General features: G+C 36.8%; 1 protein-coding gene across 2 annotated transcripts in view; it reads right to left on the minus strand.

Moving 5' to 3' along the window:
- SORCS3 (sortilin related VPS10 domain containing receptor 3) overlaps positions 1-24,907 on the minus strand; it is a 724,209-nt gene that overhangs the window by 245,151 nt on the left and 454,151 nt on the right. The window lies entirely within an intron of this gene.

Raw genomic sequence — 24,907 nt, forward strand, 5'->3', positions numbered from 1 at the left:
AAATCAAAGCTATCTATAGTCATATGAATCACTATTGATTAGAGAAATGCAAGTTTAAACCACTCTGCTCACACCTATCAGACTGGCTAATATGACAAATGAAAATGATAAATGCTAGAGGCAAAATGGGGACACTAATGCATTGTTGGGGTAATTGTGAACTGATCCAGCCATTCTAAAGGGCAATTTGGAACTATGCCCAAACACTATAAAACTGTGCATACCCTTTGATCCAGTAATGGCACTACTATGTCTACATCACAAAGAGATATTTTAAACAGGAAGGGGAAAAGAACTATTTGTGGAAAATATTTCTAACATCTCTTTGTGATGGCAAAGAATTGGAAAATTGAGGGGCTATCCACCAATTGGGGAATGGATTAACAATCTGAAGTATATGATTATGAGGGAGTTCTATTGAGATATAAGAAATGATGAGCAGAATGATTTCAGAAAAACCTAGAGTGATGTATGTTATTATTAACTTATTATTAACTGATGCAGAATAAAGTGAACAAAACCAGAAGAACAGTAATAGCAATAATGTACAATCATCAACCATGGAAGACTTAGCTATTCTCAGCAATACAGTGATCCAAAATAATTCTGGAGGACTTATAACAAAAAAATCTATCCACTTCCAAAGAAAGAACTGATGAAGTATGAGTACAGATTGAAGAATACTATTTTTCACTTTATTTTGTCCATGTATGTTTTTACTTGAGGGTTTTGGTTTTATATGAGTATTTTTTCATGTCCAGACCAATATGGAAATATGATCATTCATGTATAAAATCCAGATCAAATTTCTTAACATCTCAGGGAAGGAAGGCAATTTGATCTCATAATTTTGGAAAACAAATGTTTCAAAATGTTATTACATAAAATTGGGCAAAATAAAATATTAAATAAAAAGAAAGAATATGTCATGCCCAATTTTAAAGGCTGCATGATGAAAAATTCTATCTACCTTTCAAGAAAGATTATGTGCTCTGAGTACACTGAAACATACTTATTTATTTATGTATTTATTATCCTTGGTTTTGTATGTTTTTTCTTTTGCAACATGATTAATATGGAAATTTGTTTTTCATGATTTCACATGAATAATTGTTATTGTATTTGTCTTCTCAGGAGGTAGGGAAGGAGGAGAAGGGAGAGAATTTGGAACTCAGAAGTTTAAAATATAAAAGTTAAAATGTTTTTACATGTAATTGGGAAAATATTTTGTGAAGTAATTAAATATATGTGGGAGAATTAAAATCTGTTAACAATCATCAAGAGCGTCCCAAATCATTAACAATTTTAAAATGCAAGTCAAAACAACTTGAAAGTTTCTCTGTGCACACATCAAATTGGTAAAGATAGGAAAAGATAAGAATAATAAACATTGAAGGGGCTATGGAAACACAAGCACATTAACCCACTAGTGGCAGAACTATGAATAGGCCTGATTATTCTAGAAAGCAATTTGAAATTAAGCTAAAAAAGAACTAAAATGTCCACAGACCTACTAAACTATCCCCAATGAAAGGAATGTATTTCAAGAGGGTCAAGGAGAGAATTACATTAAAAGATTCAAAAGTGTACCTTTTGTGGCAGCAAATACCTAGAAATGAAGCAGATGCGATCTTTGATTGGGGAATAGATAAAACAATGGAATATTGCTACATCTCAACAAAGGGAAGAATAATTCAGAGAAACATAGGTAGATTTATGTTAACTTATGATGCCTGTGACAGTCATTAAGAACCAGGAAAAAAATATACACAATGACCATAAAGTGTAAATGAAAAGAACAACAATAAACCCCCCAACAATGTTGTTTAAATATGAAAATCAATTGAAGAGATTGCATATAGATCCTTAGGAGGCAGTAAAATATACTGAATTGAAAGCTAACCTGTTGCTTAGATCTGGATTCAAATTCCTGTCTCTAAAACATATTACGGAATGAATAAGCATTTGTTAATAGCTACTATTATACCAGGCATTGTGCTACATTCTTAACAAATATTATCTCATTTAAACCTCATAATAACCCTATAAAGTAAGTGCTGTGATTACCCCTAATTCTACCACTGAGTAAACTGAGGCAGAAAGAAGTTAAATTATTTTCCTAGGGTTACACAGCTAGTTAATATCTGATTCTGGATTTAAATTCAGGTCTTCCTGACTTCAGGTTCCAGTCTCTATCCATCCACTGTACCATCTAGCTATCTTGGACATGTCACTTAATTTCTCTAATCTCTAGGACCATATCTTTTTATTTTTTAATTGAAAAAAATGTATTTAATTAGTTAATTTAGAATATTTTTTCCATAGTGGTATGATTCATGTTCTTTCCCTCCCCTCCTCCCCACCCCCATAGCCGCTGCGCAATTCCACTGGGTTTTACATGTGTCATTGATCAAGACCTATTTCCCTATTATTGATAATTGCAACATGGTGATTATTTAGAGCCTACATTCCCAATCATATCCCCATAAACTCTAGGACCATAAATTGCAGAAAAGTTGCCAACTGACACTGGTTGAGTTTCCTCATCTCAGTGACTTCTGTATAAATGAAATCACAGGATCTGTCCCTTTCCTTCAGTAGATTCCCCCAGGTTCATATGTTCTGATCAGCAATCACATGACCAGTTTGGCCAGATTCCTTTGACAATAGCCCCTCCTCGCTGACAAGTTACTGGACTATTGCATGGACTTCTGATAATATGCACAGATATGCACACAGGTAGGTATATGCACACACAGGCATACACATGCATATACACATGTATGCTGTTGTCCAGTCATTTAAGTTGTGTCTATGACCCCTTTTGGGGTTTTCTTGGCAAAAGACTGGCGAAGTTTGCTATTTCCTTTTCTGGATCATTTTATGGACAAGGAAATTGAGACAAGCAGAGTTAAGTGACTTTTCCAGGGTCATACAACCAAGAAGTATCTGAGACTAGATTTGAATGCAGGAAGATGAATCTTTCTGACTCTAAGACTCACACTCTTATCCATTGCACTACTTAGACACTGTTAACAACCTCAATAATGATAAAAATTGGAGAAAAGACATTGTGGATCCATCATTGCTCTCCTATGAAAAGAGTACCTTCCATTGGAAATGATTGACTGCATGCATCAAGGATAAGACTACAAAGACAACTGGACACCATTTTCAATGACATTAACTTCTGAACTTATATTTATTTTTCAATAAAAGGTTTGATTTTGAAATAGAATGAGTAATAGCCAATAATTAAGTGTATAATTTATATTATATTATGGAATTTATGTTTAGAAATTATTATTATTAATATATTTTGTGGGATTATAGAAAAAGTTAAAATAATTGAATGATAAATAAATGATAAAGTGTTACAAAGTGTTATAAGTGTTGGGCAACACCCGTCTCAGGGGACATATGTTAGATTAAGAAAATCCCTTTAATACAGAGAAGGAACTGTAGGAGTAGAAACAGAAGAAAAACAACTGCCTGATCACATGGTTTGATGAGGATATGATTGGGGATGTAGACTCTAAATGATCACCCTAGTGCAAATATCAATAACATGGAAATAGGTTTTGATCAATGACCCATGTAAATAGAAATGAATTGTGTATTGGCTATGGGAGAAGGGTGGGAGAAGGGGAGAGAAAGAGCATAAATCATGTAATCATGGAAAATGTTCTTAATTTAATTTAATTAAAATTTTTAATTTAATTAAAAAAGAAATAAAAAGAAAATTCCTTTAACACCACACATCATATACACATTTATGTATAGGACAATCAACTTGCTCTTGGTCACACAGACAAAAAAATGTCAAATGTGGGATTCAAATTCCAATCCTCTAACTTGAAATCCAGTGCTAGTTCTATGACATCACTCAACCTCTTTGAAAAAGACTTTCTTGATTCTCCCAGAATCTGTAGACCTGTAGACCTCTGTAGACCTGGAAAGAACCTTGGAAGTCATCCTGGTTAATCACTTCTTTTTGTAGATATGAGGACATTGAGATTCGCAGGTGTTCAAAGATGGACCTAAAGGCATATATAATGAGTAGTAAATAGAAGTACTAGATTTGATCTCAGAACTCTGCCTCCAGATCGGCCACTGCAATAAACACCATTCCCTGCCTAGGTTCTCTCCCTCTTTCTCAAATGCTCTCCTTGACATCTTCCAGGGAAGTTACACTATCATAACTTCCTCCTAACAGGTAGCAGAGAATGGGATGACTGAGAGTGTAATACTAGCAAAGTAGGCTTGGTGGGGACTTGGGTGACTGGGGAAGGTGTCTTTATCTCCATATACACCCCTTAGGTGAGTGCTAGTCATACCATTTAAGCTACAGACTCCTCTACTGGCTGATCCTCTGAATGAAAATTGATACTAATAAATACAAAGGCCCAGTTTTCCCTGAGCACTCAATGTTTTCAAATGTGCAACATTTCCCCCAAAGGCCTTTTCCCACAGATTAGATGGAAGTCCTGGGATCCATCTAGCTTCTCTGATCTCAGGAAATTGAAAGCCTTTAAGTAAGTACCCTGATTCAGCTTTAGCAGCAGTGACTTCAAACTTTAAGCTGTTTGCATTTCAGACTGTGAACTTCTCATATTCCTTTTATAAATCAGAGTCGTTCTGGAGTGGTTGGATGAGAGGGAGAGAGAGTGGATTAAAAATGGAGCAAATATAATCTTCCTCCCCTCTACCCCCTGCAAGGCATCTTCCTCTGAGTAGAGACCCTTGCTGCTAGGAAGAGCACAAAGTGTGTCTGGAATACAGGAATGAAGAGATGCTCAATTGACACAAACTTCTTTGTGAGTGCCCTGGCTTCTGAATTCAAAGATATAATTAAATTGCCACAGGTTAATTCTTTTGAGACTAAGAAAGGAGGACTTATTCTTTCAAGTTGATAACCATCCAATTGACCATGCCTCCATGTTTATTATCGGTGTTACTGAGCCATGATGGCATTTTCTTCTTCAGCAGCACCCTTGATCTGTACTTCTGAGATCCAAGAATAATGCTTTGTAATTGAATCACAATACATAGGAAAGTGTACTGTCTCCAGTTATAGGATCTTATATTTAGAGCTTAAAGGAACTTTAAAATTGTATTAAATAGAACTGTGAACCTGTGGACTTCATCCCCCAGAAGTCCTTCAGTAATTCTCAGAATTTCTCTTTCTCCACCACATTGTTTGGTCACATTTGTATATAGTTTGGTGTCTCCACCCTCTTTTCCTCTTCTCTCTCAAGATTGTGGTCAAATGAGGCAGGTTTTACTCCAGCTTTTAATTTGAAGTTGTTATTAATAAATCTTGTAATACTTGAGCTATTGTATATTAATTTTAATTCTCACATAACTATCATTTGCAGATGAAACTGAAGTTGCAACGAAAGACATGATTTGTCTAGGGTCACACAGTAAGTGTGTAAGGCAGGATTTGAATGCAAGACTTACTAATTCTACATTTATCACTCCTCTAGTCAGTCAGTGGACTAAGTTCAAATCCTCTCTCTTATGCTTACTACATGGTAATCAAGTCAAACTCAGTTTCTTGGAACTTCAGTTTCCTCATTCGTAAAATGAGAAGTTCAGGCTAGATGATCACTCAGTAACACCTGTAAGTAAACATGGAGGCATGATCAATTGGATGGTTACCAACTTGAAAGAATAAGTCCTCCTTTCTAAGTCTCAAAAGAACTATCCTGTGGCTATTTAATTATGTCTTTGACAGAAGCCAGGGCACTCACAAAGAAGAACTTTAAATGACAAGAAGTGTTTGGGATTGCTACCATTCCCAAGAAGGAATTGGCTGCCTCATAACTGACAAATCCTCCAAAGGAACCAGGAGAGCCAGACTATGGAGTTCAAAGGCAAGATTTTAGTCTAGAGATGTCTGGATCTACAAAAAAGCCCTAAGACTCACATCAGTATTAACTTAGTTATAGCTCTCCAGTGAAGAGGCCAAATATGGTTTGAATAAAGGCTTACACAAGACTTGGAGGAATAATTGACATCATGTATGAAAGAGTCAAGATCCAAAAAGACTTCAGAAGGCTAAAGGGCTGGTCTGAACTTAGTAGGATGAAATTTTAAAATTTAAAGTCCTATATTTGGGTTAAAAATCAGTTTCTCAGTACAAAATGGGGAATATATGGCTAGATAACAATTTGTGCAAACAAAATTGAATAGACTGAAAATTCAATATAAATCAATAGTGTGACATCATGCCATCGTCATCATATAATAATGCCAACCATAACAATGAGTGATGATAATGATGACAACAACAATAATAACCATATAACTAGCATTTTTGTAGTTTAATGTGATCTCCAAAGTTCACACAACCTTAGGATACCTTAAAGAAGATGCAGCAATCAAAAAGATGTATACAATAGTGCAATTGAACTTTGACTTCGTCAGACTGCACTTAGAGTATGATGTCCAGTTCAGGACTCCATATTTTTAGAAGGATATTGACAAGTTAGAGCAGGTCTAGAAAAGGAACTATGAGGCTATTGGTGCTGGTGCCCTGCTAGGAATAGTTGGAGATCCTGGGGAGGTCTAGCCTAAAGAAGAGAAGACTGAGAAGAATCCTGACATCTTTCATTGAAAATGTAAACTTGGAGCAATGGGAAGGAAACAAAGAAGCAGGTTTCAATTCCATATAAGAGAGGAGATGGAGTGGGGTGGGAATATCTTCTGTGGAAAGAAAACAAACGCAAGTTCTGGACTTTCTGCCACTGTGTTGGAACAAGCAACAGTGGGAATATTAGAGAAAGAAGAAATTGTCAAGACTGACAGTTGGTGGAGGAAGGGGCAACTGGGAGTGGCAGTGGGTCTTGTGACTAGAGCACTTCCTTCCTGGTGTTGGTAGTGGGAGGAGCTTGTCCTTCCCAGTCTGAATAGAAGGCCTCTATTTTCTTCAGCCCCAAGAGACAGGTCCAACCAGATCTAAAAGTCAGAACTTTTCTTGTTGCTTGCTGTCTACTGCTATGATTTTGAAATTAAGGAAACTAGCACAGATATAGTGTAGACAGGAATAAGAGAAACCCTCCACCAGCCTGTGAGGCCTGGCCTCAGCTCCAAAGCTGAGAAAGACTCCAATCTTATTTAGGGACATCCTTCTTCCCTTTTCCCTAATACCTCTCCAATCCAAACTGATTATTAAAATTCATCTAAAACTGTAATATAAATGAATAAAATAAATTAAAATAAATTAAAAAGTCAGAAAAGGGGAATATGTTTTCTGGGGCATAGAGGGAGCTGAACCTCAGTTCAGTCATCCAATTACAAACATTGGACCCCTGCTGAGCAACCCAATTCTGGGCAAAGGCTTGTCCTTCAGGAGGGTCCGTGTTTACCTGCTATGGGGCAACTTTGGCAGCAATCCAGAGAGAAGACATCCCCACAGGCTATCATAAGTGGCTCATTTCTTGGACACCCCATTTTGTTCAAAATATAGCCTCTTGGTAGGGGGCATCTCTCTCCTTTGCCTCACCGGCAGCCATATTCCCTCTCACCCGTCAACTCCTTCATTTCCTGCTACAAATCTTCTGTATCCCCTGTTCTTCATATCTCACCCCATCTATCCTTATAAATATTACACTTCCTAAGAAAGCTGCCACAACAAGGGAATGTTAACATTAATTTGTACTCCTTTTTGGCCCCCAAAACAAACTTTTGATTTTAAAGCTCAAAATTAATTTTAGGGATGATGCTTGAATTATAACTCCTGACCACATGGATGGAGGCCTCCCATGTCTAGACCTTTTGCCTTTAGTAAGGACTGGCAGGGTGAAGATTATTTGTGTTATCTGTAGACAAAGATTTTTTTAGGCAATGAAGTCAGTCAGCTAGTGCCATGTTGGATTATGTAGCAAGGGAGGAAGAGACACTCCTGGCATCTAGAAGACCTGACTCTTTTGTCCTGATTGAAGTCTGAGTTCTCCAATCAGAGAGGTTCTGGAAAGGGAGATCATAAAGAATATAAACTAACAGAGGGGAGGGGAAGTAGGTCTTTTTTCCAGGAACCTGGACTCAGAAGTGGATGTGGTCTGGTTCTAGGCTGCTCAGTGGGCTCTCTGAAGAGGCAGCTGAAATGGCTAGCCAGCCATGCAGTTCTGTTTTTTCCCCCCCTCTCTCTGGCTTGCTTTTTGCTATTTAATAAATAATAACTATAAAATCAAGATATTGTCTCCAGAGAACTTTGGAGGGAAAAAGGTTCTTTCTCATTGGAAGTTTTAAATTGAGAACTAGGAAACAAACTGCCATGACTGCAATAGAAGGGATAAGGATAGCAATAATAATTACCAATATCTATTTTGTACTTTAGAGTTTGTAAAACTCTTCACATGTATTAACCACATTTGAGGAGGGCCCTTTAGATCCCGAGATTCTTCAATCCAATGATCTCTTCTATGTTGATTCTAGTTGATGTCTTATCTGTACCATACCCATAATAAATTCAATATAATTCACCAAATGTTTGTTTGTCCAGTCTTATTTTGGATGCTGGGATAGAGAAAAATAGAACATCACTGCTCCCCCCAAGGTATTTATAATCTATCTTGTGAGACAGGAAAAGCATAAAACAATTTACAGAAGAATTTGTTGAGATGAAGGAATGATATGAAACACCAGTTTTTGTCAAAGTTGAGAAAAAGGAAAGATAAATGAGGAATGGAATCATCAGGGAAGATGCTATGAAGGAAGGAGCCTTAAGCTAAACTCTGGAGGATGAATAGGATACTGGTAAGTAAAAAAGGACATGGTTGCTCAAGTTTGAGTAGTTTATGCAAAGCAAGAAATTATCATGGTACAGAATCACAGAAACTTGAAGATAGAAGGGACTCCTGAGGTCATCTAGGACACTATCCATATAGATGGATAGATGACAATCTGCTCTCCAACAAACCTCACAAGTTCTCATTTAGCTTTTGTCAGTGAGGGAGGACTCAATATCTTCCCTTTCATTTTTATATAGTACTAATTATTAGAAAATTTTTCTTATATCAAGCCTTAAATCTGCCACTTCACAGTTTCCATCAATCCACCCAAGGTCTTCTTTTCCCCCAGGACCAAGCAAAATAAATATATTTCCTTTTTCATATAGACTGCTTTTCAAATTCTTGAAGACAATTAGTATATCCCTCTTCCTTCCCCAAGTCCCTTTCCCAGGATAAATGTGTTCAGTTTATCCTTAAAAGATACCATCTGGAAACCCTTCACTATCCTCTCAACACACTGTTATCAAGATCTTTTCTAATGTGCGGTCCCTATAGTTCATAGCAAAGTGATAACATATCTTATAAGGTTTAAGGTTTATAAAGTACTCTATTCACAACTACCTTGACGTCAATCAATAAGCAATTATTAGGTATCTGCTGTATGCCAAGCACTGTAGGAACATCATGGCCATTTTACTGTTGAGGAACCTAAGATTCTGAGAGGCCATAATCATAGTCTTATGTGACAAGTAAATAGAATCTCTCTTTACTGATTCAAACAAGGAGGGAAGCAAAAACTTCTCATGATAGGATTCCTCAAAGAGGGACACTGGGTAGAAAAGAGGGGAGTGAAAGTGCACAGTCACAAAAAGAACACAGAACAACTTATTTATATTGTTAAAATGATCTAGATTATTTTCTGATTAAAATGCAGTTTGGTTCTAAAGTTTTATTGAGTTTTTTTACTCTATTTGCTTATTATTTATTTTTAATTGTTACATATTAAAACTACTAGAGCTAGAAAAGACTTGAGAAACCATCTAGTTCGAGCCTTTCATTTTATCCTTTACAAAATTGAGACCTCCTTTTCAAGGTCACATAGAGAGTTAGTGGCACAAAATGACCCTGAATCTGAGTCTCCTTACAGGCAGATAAGTGATAAAATGTGGCTAAGAGCATTGAAATTGGCATGCAAGAAATCTTAGATTCAAATCCTGCCTTGGACACTTACTTACTTGTGTGACTCTATGCAAGTTATTTAACAAGTCTCAAATCCAGTTTCCTTATCTGCACAATGGGAATAATAATAGCACCTACCTCAGAACACTGTTGTGAGGATCAAAGGAAATAGCAAATATGAAGTAATGAAAAACCTTAATGTGCTACAAAATGTTAGTTAAAATATTATTTTTGTCATTATTATCACTCCCTAAGCTAATGTACTTTTAGTAGGCATCTAGGTAGTTCAATGGATAGAATGTTAGACCTGGAATCAGGAAGTTATAAATTCAAATCCCTGTCAGATACTTAGTAGTTATATGACCCTGGGAAAATTACCTCTCTGGCTGCCTCAGTTTCCTCAGCTGTAAAATAGAGATAATATCACCTACCTCCCAAGGTTGTTATGAGGATCAAATGAGATATTTGAAAAGTACTTTGCAAATCTTAAAATTTTAAAAATTATCATCAATTGGCAAAGTAATAAGTATTATTCAGTCTGAGCTTTGGGTTTTAGAGAAAATAGTGAAGGGTGGTTTTGCAAAAATAATTATGGAGTACTAGCCATATGCCACTAGCCTTGCATTGGACGGTTCAAAGGAAATCTCCTATTATACAGAATAAGCTTCTCTTCCTTATTTTCAAAGTTCCAAGTAATCATTCTTCACTGCTCATTCAACTTTATGTCCCACTGCTTTCTAGTGTGCACATGATGGAATTCCCACTATCCATCTTTCATGCCATACTCATTCCATCCTGGATCTATACTCATCCTATTCATTTTCCCCTGAATAACTTCCTTCTTCCCTTCCACTTGTCTAAAATCCAGCCATCTTCCCAAGCCCAACTCAACTCCTACTATTTATATAAAGTCTCTCTGAGAAAAATTCGTGGTAATATGACAGAGTAGAAATTAAATTGGATCTAGAATCAGAAAAGTTGTACCCAAGACTTTATACTTTCCTTTAATAATGGTGCTAATTTGAAAATGAATCTGTACATTTTCTCTTATCTGAAAAGTTTCTTTCCATTGTTGATATAATTTTTCCAAAGGTACTGCCTAGAGTGGGACACTATCAGGTTGACTTTAGTGCCACCACAAACCTGAGTGGTTTAACTGTGGATGTATTATAGGAAACAGGGATGGAAGCAACAGGGAGAAATGAACTAGCAAATCCTCTTCTCCATGTACCATCCCATTCCCTCAGCCCAAAACTCTGTAGACCGTAATCAATCCCATTCATTCTGAAGGATGGCAGACAAAGCTGTTAGTTCCTGTCTGGTTAATATGAGGAATTATAACAAATGCTACTCAGGGGGCAAGCATTCCTGTAGCTTTTCAAGTGGAAAAGCCCTACACTTCAGCTGATATCTATTCACAGAGAAAGGAACTGTGATCATGTCCAGTATGAATGATGACCTACTTTCTTATGGAAGTTCATTTGCTCACTGCCATAAGTGAATAAAAAAATCACCCTCTCTTTTTGCATTAGGAGGTTGCAGGATTTGCCTAATTTCTCATCCCTGCTCCTCTCAACTTTCCTGTGGTAATGAACAGATCTAGCAAATGGGGAGAGATTGGATTTACAGTCTTTTAACTTGGAGAGGAAGGAAGGAAGGAAGGAAGGAAGGAAGGAAGGAAGGAAGGAAGGAAGGAAGGAAGGAAGGAAGGAAGGAAGGAAGGAAGGAAGGAAGGAAGGAAGGAAGGGTGGGTAAGAGAGAAAGAAAGAAAAAAGAGAGATAGAGAGAGTTGAAAAGTAACAGGACAGTCTGAGTGGAGAATAATTATTATGATCACACAGGTACCCAGAGAAACTCATTGTTCTTCTCCTCCCATTTCCCCCCATCCCAAGGTCACATTGGCTGATTTTGAGTCCATAGGTGTATTCTGGTAAGCATCCAGAAGGAAATGATTCTTCCTCATTACAGAGCCCCATAAATTACCCTAACTCCACAGAATGTTTAATGTGGAATTACTTAATTTAATAGTCATTTTGACACAAGGAATTGTTTTCTTAAAGCAAGAATTGGCTGTAAAACCTCAAGTGATATTTTATGACTGCTGTATAATAAAGTCATTCTGCAATTAGTGATTAATAGCCTACAACAGTGAGTTCCCCCAATTGCTTCCCTGTTTCTCTTTATTCTTTTTCCCTCTACCCTCAATTCCCAAATCAACAACTGGCCTGAATGGAATCAGCCTCCATCTCCATTTACCAGGGTATATTTTCTGAGACTATTTCTATTCCATTCAATAATAATTTAGAACTAACAACACTTTAGACACTGGGGATTAAAAGTTTTCCTTAAAGAAGCTTAAAATCTATTGGGTGTGTATCATGTATATACACATTCTTTGCTTGTTGTGTCTCCTATTAGAATGTAAGTTCCCTATAGGTAGGGATCCTGTTTTTTGGTCTCTTTGTATCTCTAATGCTTAGCATGATGCCTAGAACATAATAAACCTTTAATAAATACCTAGTGATTGATTAATTTATATTGGTAAGTAAAATAGATGAAATGGAGGAAGTGAGGTAGAGGGATCAAGAAAACTGTAAGGATAAGCGATAAGGTATAGAGAAAATGCACTAATTGTTTTTAAGAAAAAAGGAGGAGAATTTAGACACAAACCCTGGGAGAAGATTCTGGAAGGAGAGGAGGATCTTGGGAGTTTATTGGATTTAATGATCTCTCATGATCTGACTTTCCTCTGAGATGGTAAGGAGGATCTTTGCTTTGGCATCCCCTGGGAAAAGACTAATCTTTTGGAAAGATTAGGAAATTCCTGGGTTGGAGAGCTGCCTTGGAGAAGACCTGCCTTTCCATGAAGCACAGAGATCAACCTGTCAGAAACAACCTGGTTAAGGTAAACCCAAGGGTTTTGTCACCTGGGACTTTGGGTTTACCTAGGAAGTCAACTCCAGGCTTTGGGTAAGAACTCAGTACATCTGTGAGTCCTCCATACTCAGCCATTTAAAGACAATCTGTAGTATATAGATAGTTGGATAGCTTTTTGGGGTCTAGATAAGATCAGGGAGTGAATAAGAAGGGCTTGAAAATACCAGAAGAGCTAACCCCATGAGGGAGAATGTAGATTGGTGGGAGGAGTTATAATTGGGTAGATTTAGGACTTTATCATTTCCCTACCCTCAATAAACTTGGGTTGTTTTTGTTTTTGTTTTTTAATAATTGCAAGGGTTGTGCTTCACTGGCCCTGGATGGTTCCTAGTTGGCTTTTTTCCCCATTTCCTATCCCTCTAGGTCCTTTCCACTAAACTATCTCCTTTTGGAGGTAGTTTTCTCTTTTAAAACTAAGGTGGAGGAGGAAATGGCAAATGAGCTAATTCTCAAAAGGGGAAAAAAAAATTCAACAATTATAATAACAATAATAATAGTGAATATTTACATATAGTTTAAAGGCTTACATCCTCTATATATAATTCCTTTAATCCTCACAACCACTCTATAAGGTAAGCACTATTTTTATCCCCACTTTATAGAGGAAGAAACTAAGGCTGATAAAGGTTAAGTAACTTGTACAGGGTCAGATGGCTAAGTTCTGAAGCAGGATTCGAACCTCGGTCTTTCTTGTTTCAAGTCCAACACTCATCTATTATAGCAGAGGTATCAAATATGTGATCCCATTCCCCAGCCCTTCCCCCAACCAGATTAAACTAGGATTGGTTTATATTTAAGAAAATAAAAATACAATAAAACATAAATAATAATAAAATTTAAAACTAAATCAATATGAAGCCTAAAGGGATTATTACATATGGATTTCTATTTGAATTTGATACTACTGTATTACTCCTGTACCACTAACTCTCTGTATGACCTTGAGAAAATATAGCTATGCCCCTCTGTGAGCCTCAGTTTTCCCACTGAGAGAGATTAAGTGATTTGCCCTGGATCATGTGGGATAAGTCCCCGAGTTAGGATTCAAACTCAGGTCCTCCTGACACCAAGTCTAGCATTACAACCATTACTGAGATGTCAAACTCATAGCCTACTTCACAAGTAAGTGCAAAACTCCCAAGTAGGTCAAGAACCAGATTAAGATGTAATTGGGAAATGTTTAACAAAATAAGTAAAAAATATAATATGACTTAGACAATATTAATTTGTGATTTTTCTAAGTCAATATTTACTTGCCCAGAGTCCACTTCTATTTTATTTTGACACTAGTGCCTACACCATCTATCAGAAAAATAGACCTAAGCAGTGATGGGGAAATATCACAGTCAAATTCAGGAAACACATTGGTTGGTAGAGGAAGTATTTGAAGGGAAATCATTTGAAATAAGACTGGAAATATAGGCTCTAGTCAGATTGTATTGAGTTAAAATGTCTGTATTTCATCATAGAGACAATAGGAAGTCACTAAAAATGTTTCAGTAGGAGAGGCACAGGATGCGAGGCTGGTGCCTCAGGAAAGAGGGATAAGTTAGGGTAGAGAATGAAAGCAGTCAGGCCACTTAATTAGAAGGCTATTATAATAGTCCAACTGAGAAGTGATGAGAATCTAAATTAGATTAAGAGGCCATTATCACTATTACCTGAAAGTGCTGAACTGCATCTCCAGCTGGGTAAGTCACTATAGGGAAATAATCAGGCAATGTAGTTCCTGGACTCCAAGAGAGAACACAGCATCCAGAATAGGTCTCACTGGATCTACATCACATCAGGAGCTAGCAGAACTGAGATATGAAGCCAGATCAGGGCCCAGGTACAATTTCAAATCAGTCTTTATCATCCTCTCATTTCCACATCCCAAATACCTCTTAATCCTCTGGTTACTAACCCTAACATGTTTGCAGATAATAGTCTACCCTCCTCCAGCAGGGTCAAAAGATCAAAAACTTAAACCTCCTTCCTCTTTGCCACCAAAATTCTCATTTTGTTCTATTAGATATAATATCTGCTTTGAAAGTGATTGTATGAACTTACCTACACTAAACTAGGAAAAAACCCTGGATTAGTATAATATGCCTCTTAGGGGCATTGAGCTAGAGGCAACAATTTTCTCTCCCAAAGCAATTAGTCAAATTAGTCTCTAGTATTGAGATTTCCAACATTATTTTAGACTACTAGGGTAATTTCCATCCCTTTCACCAAAGGTAGGAGTGAGCCTTTCCATTACCCTTCAAATCATAACATATAGGAGACTCTCCTGCTTTCATTCAAAGCCAATCTTACTTGTAGTCCTCATTAAAATGAATCACAGAATCTTGACATTCTAAGGAATCACAGAGGTCATCCTCGGCATCCATCCTCCCCAAGGAACCCCAAGTAGTCATTTAGGCTTTATTTGAACCTTTCCAATGACAAAAGATCAGCTAATAACAAAGATTTTTGAATAGCTCTAAATGTGAGAAAGTTGTTCTTTATGAATACCAGGAACCTTTCAAAAGTAAAATAGGGAAAACTGGAATATAGTCTGGAAGAAATGATACTTAAAGCAATATTTTATACCCTATCCCCTAATGAATTCCAAATAAGTCCATAAGCTAAATACGGTTTCAAGATGGTGTCTCAGGGGTCACAGGACCCCAAAACCTCATTTTATAGATGAGGAAACTAAAGTATGAAAAGCTAAATATTGTGCCATAAAGACAGGAGAATGGAAAGAGATAGTTTTCACAACTATAATTAGGGAAGTAATTCTTAACTAAATAAGGTACAGAAGTTATCATAAAAGAAAAAATGGAAAATTTTGATTCATAAAATGGAAAAGCTTTCGTACAATCAAAATTAATTTAGCTAGAATTAGAAAGGATATCATTAAATGGAAAAAATCTGAACAACAAAATTCTCTGATTAAAACCCAATAACCAAGATATATACAAATTTGAATTTACTTACAAATATGTAAAATTAAGAGCCATTCCTAAATAGACATACTGGCAAAGGATATTAAAAGGTACCATCATTCAGAAGAAGAAATAGAAGTTATGGTCAATTACATGAAAGAATGCTCAAATAATTAATAATAGAAGAAATGTAAATTTTAAAACTTAAGTTTTATCTCACACCTATCAAATTGAAAAAGAGCAGAAAAAGATGAAGATGGAAAGTGTTATAGGTTGTCAGAAGTCAAGCATACTCATATATTGTTTGTAGAACTATGATTTGTTCCATATATTTTGGGGGGAAATCTGGAACTATGCTCAAAAAGTCAATTAACTGAACATACTCTTTGACCCAATAATACCATTATTTGACATATCCCAAATAGTTCAAAGATAGACAGAAAGGGTTCAAAGATAGACAGAAAGGTATAACAATTATTATAACTACTTTTTGCTGCAACAAAGAACTAGAAACAGAGAGTATCTTTGAATTGGGGAATTATTGAACAAACTCATAAAAAGTATGATGGATTAATATTAATGAACTGTAAAGAATGAAAAATATGAAGAATTCACAGAAACTTGGGAAGAATTATATGACTTGCTATAGAGTAAAATGAACAGAATCAGGCAAAACATTTACACAAATACCATGATAATTTAGAGGAAAATTACTTTGAAAGGCTTCAGAATTCTGATCAATGCAGCTTGACTTTCAAAAACTAATGATGAAGCATGCTTCCCGTCTCTGGGCAAAGAGGTGGTAAATCTCAAAATGATACATACATATTCACATTTGGCCAATGTGTTGATTTTTGTTTCATTTTGTTTGGTCATATGTATTGGTTACAAGGGAGGACTTCAAGGGTGAGGGTAGAGTACATGGGAAGCAAGGGAGATTTCTAAAAGATAAAAAGAAAGCAAAGAACATCAATGATACCATATAAAAAAACAGAGAAGAATATTTTTTAAAAGAGTTCAGAAGGGGAACACAGACCAATAGGACAATTGTGTGACTACTCTGTGAAATTTAATATACACTGTGAAAAACTAAATGCACTTAGCATATGTTTCACATACAATTCTCACCTTTCTTCTTTTTTTTTGGAAGGTTGGTGTTTGTTGATGATAAAGTTCATAATAAAGAAAATTTTAAAAGAAATTAAAAGAACACATCAAACTATATTTTCTTGGTATGTACTAGTTGTGTGATACTGGTCAAATCTCTTAATCTCCATTTACTTCAATTTCCTCATCAGTAAAATGAGGACAATAATAGCACATGCTTTCCTAGGGATGGTGTGAAAATCACATGAAATAATTTTTGTACAAAAGTTTTAGCCAGTGCCACGTAAAATGGTAGCTATTATATATATATATATATATATATATATATATATATATATTTTAATTATTTTCTTCTTTTACTCTGACCCGAAGTTAAAGGTCATGCCCCCAAGTTGTGATTTTCTCTAAGTTTCTCTGGTCACTGGGCTACTATTTCACAGATGCCTCTTTATAAAAAAGAAAAAAAAATCAACTGTCCCATAATATACAATTTCTTTTCCTAATCCATCTCTTGAAGAAGCTGAAACAGCTATAAGAATAGACACATCATTGATTCTAATCTCTAGTAGTAAATCTTTTGTTGATGTTTGTTTTTTTTAAATGAAGGGAAAAAAAGGAAATATTCATATAGAGCCAAATGTCTCTGATTAGTTTTCCTCCCAATAAAGATGGAGTGCCACTGAAAATCCATGAGTGGGTTCAGTTCTGCCAACTCTGTAATTATGGTATACTCCAATGTTTTATAGACAGGGCCATTCCAGGGTTTGACTTGCTTAATGCTTCATCTCTCCAGATCTATCAGAAATGCTAAGTGGGCAAAGCTGGAGTGTGAGCTCTTCAGGTCTCTGCTCCCAGTGCCACTCCTGTTATTTGATGTCTTGATTTCAGAGCTGAATGGAGTGAAGGATGGCAAGAGACTGAATATGACAACTCTGAAAGTTGGGGAGAACACATCAACAGGCATGGGCAAGAAGGTCTGGTGCTGCAAATGTGTTCCTGAAGACATGGCTGGGGGGGAAGTACCTATGACCCCTGGAATTGACATTTGACTATCTGATTATAAGCAGTCAGTATCAGAAGAAAGTCAACATCCTTTACTAGACAAGGATTCATGCATGCATTCACTCTGTTCTCTGTTGATTTCTCTCTCTGATAGTTTTCCTTCTGTGTCTCTGGCTAGTTGTCTCTGACAGACATACACACATTCTCACTCAAAGCACACAAGGATCTCTCAAAAGTACTATGTCCAGAATAGAAAAGAAAGGGAAACTGTCTAAGGGAATTCTCTATTTTGAAAAAAAAAAATAACAAACCCATTGTTGTGTAAAGAATGCTGAACCAGAATGGGGAAGGTTTAGAACAAATCACGGACTAGCAAACACAGAGCTGAAACACTTCTACCTCAAAACTATTAGATAGTTTTCCTTCAAAGGGTTCCAGAGTGAGTTTTTGCAACAATGTCAAGAAGAGTATCTGCTTCTTCCAGTTCATTCTGCCTTGCCAAAGCTCACTCCTCATGATGTATCTATTGAGGAGCTCACTTTAAGTATCTGAGAATAGTCAGGTTTACTTTTATTTCCATTGAAAATGAGACAATTTTCCAACAAATAGACATCCTTATTAACCAAGTAATTCAGTTGTTCAGTCATTTCAGCATGCCCAACTTTTCATGACCCCTGTTTGGGGTTTACTTGGCAAAGATACTGAGTGGTTAGCTATTCTCTTCTTTGGTGTATTTTACAAATGAGGAAACAGAGGCAAACAGGTTTAAATGATTTGCCCAGGGCACAAAGGTAGTAACTGTCTAGGGCTGAATTTTAACTCAGCTATTCTGAATTCCAGGCCTGGTACTTTATTACCTCTCCTTCCTAGTTGTCCCTAAGTAATTCAGGCACATTGGAGAAAACTTTAGTGGTTGTATTTCTTTCTGTGAATGTGAACATTAGGAGAGGTAGTACAATAAAAGGGAGAGATCACTGTCTTTGAAGATGGAGAACCATGATTTGCAAATCTCACTTCTGATATTACCTGTGTGATGTTGAACTAACTCTTACTCTCTTTGATTCTCAGTTTCCTTATCTGTAAAATGATGGAGTTGTATTAAAGTGACCTCTGTGGTTCCTTCCATTTCTAGAGATACAATCCTATGGTTTGACATGTTCCTGTTTTGGGATGTTTTTTCACTGAAGAATGGGAGCCAAAACATCTGTATGTCCTAGGAGGATTTGTGTGTTCATTGGAAAGAATCCAACATTTTTCAAATATGGAAAAACTTACAGTCCTTGAGAATCATTTTTACCTCATAAGGTCATAGATCTAGACTTGGTCATCCCGGTCTAAATGAAGTCAGAAGCCATTTTGTCCAAACCTTCATTTTATAGATGAAGAAACTGAAGTTGAGAAAAATGAATCTATGCCTAGTTTGAAGTCAAGAGGGTGGGGGTCAGAGCTAGAATTCTAATATAGGTCTTCTGACCCTAAATTCAGTGTTCTTTCCATTGGTGCCAATGCCTCCCTAAAGGACACTTCAAATGGACTTCATTTAGAAAACAAAACTCTCTTTCCATCTCCCTAACTCGGCCACCCACTCTCATAGTCCCTACTCCTGGTTTCTAAAGAAGTATAAAAAGAAAAATGAGACCAATACCAATAAGCTTCAATTTATTCTCCCTCCTGCCCCCACCTCACCACCTTCTTTCCATCTAATATGCAAGTGCTGAATAAGCAGTCCCCTTCCAGAAATACTCCAGAAGCCAAACAAGTTATATTATATTCTGGGGGCTTTCTAACCTCAGACCTCCCACTACAATAAAGTAGTTCAAATCTCACCCTCTGTGAGAACAATCTAATTTGCTGTCTTGAAGAGTTTATTATCATTGGGATCCTACTGCCTCTGAGCAGAATAAAGATTTCTCATTTCCCCTTCATAATCATCCATGGAATAAAGCTTCAAATGCCATAGTTGATCTAATAGTCCAGTGAGCAAATAGAAAGGGAATTTCAGCTTGTACCTTGGGAGACAAATGCTTCCTGGACTCTACCACCCAAAACCCAAACTGGAAATATCCAGGCATATCTGAGCTTCTCTTTTTAATTCTCCTGTTTCATCGCTAAAACTTAATTACATTCCTTGGGAATCCAACCCTGTAAGGCACAGTGGAGAATGTAATGGACTTGAAGTCAGGGATACCTGAGTATGAAACCCTGTACAATTCATACAATTTTTCCCAGAATCTGTGTCCACCTTTGGAGAGGGTATAGTTCATGATTTTTAAGCTCCCTTTAACACTTATTTTCTAACTTAGAATTGATGTTAGTTCTAAGGCAGAAGAGCAGCAAGGACTAGAAAAATGGGAATAACTGATTTGCTCAGGGTCACACAAGCTAGGAAATATCTGAGGTCACATTTGAATCCAGGATTTCCCATCTCCAAGCCTGGCTCTCTATCCACTGCACCACCTAGTTGCCTCTCTCTTTCAATTCTAATTCTGTTATCCTCAGTCAAATGTTTCCCTATGCTTTCCTGCCTAGAGCTATTCCTAAGTTATGTCACATTATTATCCTGTCCTCTCCAATTTCACATTGTCCAACTGTAATTTCTGTTTGTGCCCAGCTCTTTCTGTTCTCCAAACCAGATACTTCTTTCCCTGCTGATTTCCCAATTTAGCCTCTGTAGAGGATACTTTGCACACAGCATTAAGACGTTCTTCCAAAGCAAAGATGTCAACTGGCTTGCTACAACAGAAATCCATGCCATCAGAGATGGAGAGTCCATTTCTACTTCTAGGCTGTACTTCCAAACCTCCCCTCTTGACCTCGCATGTATTACTTTGAATGTAATGTATTTTTAAATTGCTGCACCACTTTAAAAATGTAAAGGAAAGCTAAATTAAATATTATTTGTGGTACACCCTGCTTTTCAGAGGGCCTCTCAAGCTGGTCCCACATATCAGGTCGATGCCTAAATTCCATTACTTGAGATTGCAAATGACTGTGTTTGCAAAATTGTAAATGCAAATTTGGAGGCAGCTTTAGAAAATTCAGCCAGTAACATTAACTGTGTTTGAAAAGATCTTAATTTTCCAGGAAGCAATCTCAAGCCAGTCTGCCTCTTAGTAGCTCACTTCTCTCTCTCTCTCTCTCTCTCTCTCTCTCTCTCTCTCTCTCTCTCTCTCTCTCTCTCTCTCTAGTTCTTTCTTTCCCTTTCTCCATATATATAATATATATTTCATATATTTTATATATATAATATGTTTTTTTCCCAAAGAATGACCATCACTCCATTACAAGGAAGGTATAAGAATAGTTGGAGGCAAGAATTACTAAAGGGATTCTGACATGGAGTCTTCCATAAGCAGACTTAGCCCCCTCACCCCTACATATGCCATACTGCACATTTAAAAAAACATGTTTGGAAAGCCAATGCATTCAAAATACTACAAGACATATCAAGAGGAGAGAGTGGAAAAGAGAGCTCCTAAGGAAATACCTCATTGGTTTTGGCTGATCTCCACATGTGCAGGCTCTCAAATACCTAAACACTAGAAGTGAATGATGATAATGACTCTTTGCAGGAGAAAGGGAAAGGAGGAACACACTTTTTGTTAGAATTCTAGAATGCCAGAGCAAGAATGGATTTTAGAGACCATTTGGCCTAGCCCCTTCACTATAAAAACAGTAAAAGTAAAGACTATAATAATATAATACTTTGAAGTTTGCAAAGTATTTTAAAATATATTATCTCTGATTGAACAAGTTGTGGTAAATGATAGTTATGGAATACTATTATGCTAAAAGAAATAAAAATCAGAATGATTTCAGAAAAATCTGGACTTATATGAACAGATGCAAAATGAAGTGAGCAAAACCAGAAAAACACTGTACCCATTGACAGTGATATTTCTTGATGAACAAATGTGAATGACCTAGTTATTCTCAGTAATACAGTGATTCACAACAATCACAAAGGACTCATGATGAAAATGCCACCTGCATTCTGAGGAAGAACTGATATAGTCTGAATGAAGACTAAAACATGTCATATTTCATTTTCTTTCTTCTTTCTCTATTTGAGATGCCTTCTACAAAATGACTTAATGCTGAAAAATCTATATCAGATTTTTAACTGCCACTAACTCACTGATGGGATTGAGACCTTTCGCTAAACTCCTGATTTAGCTTGTCTGAGGATATATTTTTTACCAAGGTTTGGAGTCAGAGATGAGAATTTGGTGAAGATTCCCAAAGATGGATGAATATCCCTGAAAAAGCCTAGACAAACCCTCATATCAGAAGTGATAATCCCCCGTGAACACCTTATACATGTGAGAATGTGAGAGGTAGCTCATGTCAAATGGCTTTTTTTTCACTAAAGTAAGAAGGAGAGTTGGGGGGGGGGGTTGGATGTCATGTGAGCTTGAATTAAGATGTTACATGTGTGAGTGAAGAGCAGGGGTCAACTGTGACAGATATTGGAAAAGTAGGAATGCCAACATTTGTCAAGGAGCAAAGATTTGAAAAGATGTGAGGAGGGAAAATATTTGCTGCGGGGGGGGGGGTATGAGATAGGAAATCATTTAAATTAGGGATTTGATAATATTCCTCAAGCCCTCCAAAGAAGGTAACACCATAGGTGGAGAGAAGCTATTGAGGAGAATCTGTGAACAAAAATAAGGATTCCTACAGAGGAGATGAAAAAAATTTCACTACTCTAAAGCCCACTGGACTGTGAAACTTATCTCAAAGGAAGGTTTGAAAATCGTGTACCATTTGCTAGACTGGATACCAGAGAACATAATTTTGTACAACAGAACTTCCCACAGAGGGAAGAGGAAAGATAAGAGGAAAGGGTTTGGAAACCAATTCCATTTTTGTCTATTCTCTACAATTTATAGCAAGTGAAAGCAGAGGGGAAGGAGAATGACAAAGAGGTAGTTATTGTCACTAGCCTGATAATAACAGATAAGAATTGGACTATATACAAGGAGAGGAAAGAAGTGGGCTTCCCATGAAGAGGGTGTATGAGATGGACATCTGGCCAATGGCTCCTTCTTATAGGATGGAGTTTGGTGGCTAAGATAGTCCACAGAGAAAATTTCCTACTAGTTTAGCCTTGTCGGTGGAATCTGGAATTTGGGGGAGGGGTGTGCAGAAATGTCAGGTTCAGCTGAGTTTTCATACTTACAGGGATAATGGGGGATAATAATACCTGCCCTACCTTATTCATGGGACAGCTAGGAGGATGAAATGAGATAATGGATGCTAGAGGGCTATGGAAAGTAGAAAGGGCTGTACAAATGTAAGGTATTATTATCATCATTGTCATTAGTGTTATTACTATTGTTGGACACTTTCCTAACCTTCAGCCATAGTCTCCACCCATTGTCTTCCCAGGGGAAGAAAGCACATGTCTTCCAGAGCTGTTCTTCATATATAGATGACAAATATATCCCCTCTTCTTTCCCATTACTGTGCTCCCTGAAAATTGAGAGCATTCTGCATCCTGCTCTCTATATCTGACTTGGACATTCTATCATATTGGAAATAGGTGATGGACTGGGGTACGCTTGATTTTAGTGATAAAAAATGTGTCTTATGAAATGAGTTACTGCTTCATGCTTCTTACAATAAACACATACATACACACACACAGAATAATTGAGGCAATTCTACATCAGAAAAGGATGAGCGATAATTGCAAACTGGGGCTTTTAGCTATTACTTGGAGAGTGATCATGGGCACTAACTTTTATTTTCCCCCATGGGGGCAGGTAAAAAGAAAGTGGAAAGTAAGAGAATCTGGAATAAATTTAACAAGGATGAGCAGGATTTAGGACTTTATTCTTTTTTTTCTCACAAAGGAAGGGGATAAAACCTCTGGGTCAGAAAAATTTTTTTTCCTCTCTCTTTTTATCCAAAAAAGGGGAAATGTACTTCTTAGTCCATTTAATTTAATTTCTTTCAGAATTGATGACAAAGCTTGTCCAGTCTACTGTGCTACTTTTCTCCATCTATTTAGCTCCCCCGGATGGCTGGCCACCTCAATTTCTTAATAGTTTGAAAGATAGGTTTTCATCATAGTTTTTCATTCAGAAGTCCTGAGCATCAGACCTTACAGAAATTGGCCTGTTTCAGATAAATAGCTGACCAAAGTCACATAGCCAGAGCTCTGCAGAATCATACATAGAATACTTCCATTTCCTCACAGTTTGTTAAAGACTACTTTTCCTAAAAGGGAGAAGTAGTGGATTTGGCTCACAAAGCCCAGGAATACTCCATCTTTGGGGAAAGGAAGGGGTTGGGACTTTATATCCATTATTCTCTCTGCTTCCAAACTAAGCATTAAAGTTATAGGAAACCCTCATTATTAATAATTCCTCATTTCAAATAGTCACAGGGGGCTGAGCCAATCTATTACAGATTAACACAAATAATAATTTGTAAGGAAGGAAGGAAGGCTGTGAAATTGCTGTACTATGTAGGAAACAGTGACAAATATCTCTGGCTCACCTCTTTAAGGATCTATACCACAGGGTATTGATGAATTCTTTTAATCATCCATTCTGGAATTCACAGCATTACACTGCATACAACAAATGATGAAGTATTAGAAGACACAAATGGGATTATCTTGTGAAGCTTCCTCATTTTATGAAAGAGAAAACTGAGGTCCAGAAAGGTAAATAATTTACTCAGGTTTCTTACTCACTAATAGCAGAGCTGGGACTAGAATCCAAGTCTTTTGAATTAAAATCCAAGTTAATGTTCTTTCCACTGTACCTTAATACTACTAGAACATCTAACAAAAAGGGTAAGTATAGCATAAACTCTTTTTTCTCTCCCAAACCTTACCTTCTGTCATAGAATCATTAACTAAGTATGGATTCTAACGCAGAAGAGCAGTAAGGGCTAAGCAATTGGGGTTAAGTGACTTCCCCAGGATCACACAGCTAAGAAATATCTGAAACCAAATTTGAACCCAGGACCTCTTTTCTCTAGGCATGACACTCTATCCATTCAGCCACCTAACCA

Source organism: Monodelphis domestica, chromosome 1 (genome assembly GCF_027887165.1).
Source record: "Monodelphis domestica isolate mMonDom1 chromosome 1, mMonDom1.pri, whole genome shotgun sequence".
Taxonomy (NCBI): domain Eukaryota; kingdom Metazoa; phylum Chordata; class Mammalia; order Didelphimorphia; family Didelphidae; genus Monodelphis; species Monodelphis domestica.